Source organism: Rhinopithecus bieti, unplaced genomic scaffold (genome assembly GCF_001698545.2).
Source record: "Rhinopithecus bieti isolate Rb0 unplaced genomic scaffold, ASM169854v2 scaffold_3734, whole genome shotgun sequence".
NCBI classification, from domain to species: Eukaryota; Metazoa; Chordata; class Mammalia; order Primates; family Cercopithecidae; genus Rhinopithecus; species Rhinopithecus bieti.
Genome location: NW_016804423.1, coordinates 5206480 through 5209831, shown reverse-complemented (window position 1 = coordinate 5209831; position 3352 = coordinate 5206480). Strand labels below are relative to the sequence as shown.

The 3352-nt window shown below is 46.2% G+C and overlaps 1 long non-coding RNA gene across 1 annotated transcript; it reads right to left on the bottom strand.

Moving 5' to 3' along the window:
• Window positions 1–260: 260 nt before the first annotated feature.
• Window positions 261–954, bottom strand: LOC108527074 (uncharacterized). The gene is made up of 2 exons (XR_001884686.1): window positions 708–954; window positions 261–451 (listed from the first exon to the last, which is right to left on the bottom strand). It is a non-coding gene; the product is annotated as an uncharacterized LOC108527074 (long non-coding RNA).
• Window positions 955–3352: the final 2398 nt, after the last annotated feature.

Sequence of the window (3352 nt, the reverse complement as noted above, 5' to 3'; positions counted from 1 at the left end):
CAAGGAGGAAGGTGGTCCCCAGGCACCGGCAGTGTGGCTGTGCCATCAGTGGATGGAGCATCCATGCCATGGACAGGGGGACTCATTGTGCTTTTAGACACTTCTGACTTTTTGACTGCATAGTTTCTACATAATGGCCTTTTTCTTTGTGTGAGGTGGCACCCCCCCCCCCACCATTGCCTGTTTCTCATTCAAAATAAAGGCAAGTATACTTGAGAAGGGTGGAAGGGGAAAAGAGAAAGGAAGATAATGTCTCCAGCTCCAAAATGTAAACTACTATATTTATCTTTTAAGGAAAGTTCAAGTTCCAAGATCTGTAAACTATGTGGGCTTTTATGATGGTAATTGTCTTGTTTTTCCAGCATGAGTAATCGCATTATTCTTAACTCCACAGTTAAGGGGCGGACAGACACTCATGCGTGCATGCATACATGGAGATGGCGTGGATTTTCTGAAAAAGAAGAAAAAATGCTAAAAGTCATGAATGAAAGGCCTTCTGCTGTCTCTGCATCCTTAAGTGACGATTGATCGAGAAGTCAGCTTCTTGTTTTCTATGCCCACATCCCTGCAAGGTGAAAGACAGAAAAACTCTGCAGAGAATCCCATTGAATAAGCTCCTTCCTGGCCATTGCTGGCCTTGTGCTTGAGGGCTGAACCTGGCTCCTTCTGGGTGCACCATTGGTCTGGGTGATAAAAGGGCCAGGCACCTGGGGACACTGTTCATCCTGGGGAGTGGAGGGCTGCAAACATGGTTCATCCCAGAAACATTGTTCGACTTGAGCAGCAGGGCTTCTCTGCATTCACCTGCTGAAAACGGGATTCTTCTCCTGCAGCCAAACACACCACGTGTTCCATGTGTGCACACCTGTCTGTCATCGCCTTGTCTTGATTGTGAATCCCGCCTTTTGGTTTGTAAGAAAACCAAATTAATTCTCAGGCACAGATCATATCTCACTCCCCTCCCCTCCTTTCTCCTTTCATCCCCTCTCCTATCCTTCCCTTTCCTTTTCTTTCCCCTTTCCTGTCTTTTCCTCTCCTTTCCTTCTGTGTCTTGCTCTGTCGCCCAGGCTGGAGTTCAGTGGCGCAATTTTGACTCACTGCAACCTCTACCTCCTGGATTCAAGTGATTCTTGTGGCTCAGCCTCCTGAGTAGCTGGGACTACAGAAGCCACCACCACGCCTGGCCAAGCTCCGTGTTTTCGATGAGTTAAGATCTAAAACATAAATCAGTGGCGTTTCTTTGTTTTTTTCGGAGGGACTCAGGTTACTTGGGACAAGAACACATTTGCTGGTCCAGTGGGTAGAAAGAACAGCCATGTGAGGATTGACACACGCACTGATTGTGTGTGTGAGTGTGCACGGGTGTGTGACAGTGTGCAAGTGTGTGCATGTGAGCGCATGCACATGTATGTGTGTGAATGTGCGTATGTGTATGCGCGTGTGCAAATGTGTGTGCATGTACATATGCATGTGAATGCGTGTGCATGTGTGTCCGTGTGTATGGGAATTGTGTGCATGAGTATGTGCATTTGTGCATTGCATGTGTGTACATGTGTGCATGTGTGTGTGTGCATGTGTGTGTGCTGCCTGAGCCTTCGATTGAATGAAAGCAGGCGGGAAGGTGAGTTGAGGCTGGAGGGCCCGCATCACCTCCACCCTCTCCAATATGACCTCAGATCTTTACTTTTATTTTGCTACACATTTGTGGGAAAAAAGACCACTTTGGGCCCATGAACATGGAAACACCACAACGTATGTAGAGGAGCCTCCTCAAGACTAGTCTGGACTTTTCAAAGGAATAATGAAATTCCTTTAGATACTTTTTGTTTCTTGAATTTTAATGAAAAGATTGATTTCTAGTCATTATTTATCTATTGTCAAATTTTAACAAACAGCTGTAGTGATAATTGCTGAATTTCTACTCTATGTTTAGAGGAAGCTGTCAATTCACAAACATGGAATTGTGCTATTATCTATGTCTAAGGCCTTTTTCTGTAAATATACAGATTTAGTGCTGGTTTTCAATAAATATACAAAGATGCTAATTATCACTAGAACTATTTGTTAACACTCAAAATACATAAAATAAATAAAAGAAATGCCATTTTTCCATTAGAAATTCAAAAAATATTTGTCTTGAGGCGGTGTCTTCCATGATATTCTGGAAACTGCACTGTTATTATCTCATGCTCACGTCACCTTTACTTTTCCAGCCCTGGCTCTCTCACCTCTGCCTCAAGCCCATACCCGGCTATGTGCTCTCGCTTCCCTGGAGTACTCGGTAAGTTGCTCATGGGCCTTCTTCGAGGCTGCCCACATCGTGGCGGGTTACAGGAGAAGGGAGCCAGGTGGGAACCCGGTCTTCAGGTGCCCTCGGATCTGAAGTTCCCCAGGCACCAATATTGCTGTGGTGTCTGCCTCAGAGCAGCCTTCCCTGCCAAATTCAGCTCACAGGAACACTGGACTCAGGCTGCACAGGCACACGCCCTGGCAGAAGCTGATGCGGGAGAAGATCTCCAACCATGAAGGGAGGTTGACTGATGGCACCAGCTTCTGAGCTTGGTCCGAAGAGGACACATGAGCTAAAAAACATTTTTCTACTAGTTTACAAGCTTTTGGTTTTGCCACCATGTTACCAAACCCAGTCAACTGGACCAAGGGTGCTGTGGTGTTATCTGCATGTTTGATGGCTCCATCTTGAAGAAATGGTCCACGCTTATCTGGCTGTATCCTGAAGGAGAGGGCCATGCTTATCTGACTCCATCCTGAGGAAATAGTCCATGCTTACCTGACTCCATCCTGAAAAAAAGTGCATACCACTCCATCCAGAAGGAGTGGTTCATGCTTATTTGCCTGCATCCTGAAGAAATGGTCCATGCTTACCTGGCTGCGTCCTGAAGGAATGGCCCACGCTTACCTGGGTGCATTCAGAAGGAATGGTACACGCTTATCTGACTCCATCCTTAAGAAATGTCTCATACTTACCAAGTTGCATCCTGATGGAATGGTTCATACTTACCTGGCTCCATCCTGAAGGAAAGATCCACACCTACCTGGCACTATCCTAAAGGAATGGTCCATGTTTACCTGACTGCATCCTGAAGGAATGGTCCATGCTTACTTGCTTCCGTACTGAAAGAATGGGTCCTACTTACCTGGCTGCATCCTGAATAAATGGTCCAGGCTTACCTGGCTCCATCCTGAAAGAATGGTTTGTGCTTATCTGGCTGCATCTTGAAAGAATGGTCCATGCCTACCTGGTTCCATGCTAAAGGAATGGTCCATGCTTACCTGGCTGCATCCTGAAGGAATGATCCATGCTTAACTGGCTGCATTCTGAAGGAATGCTACG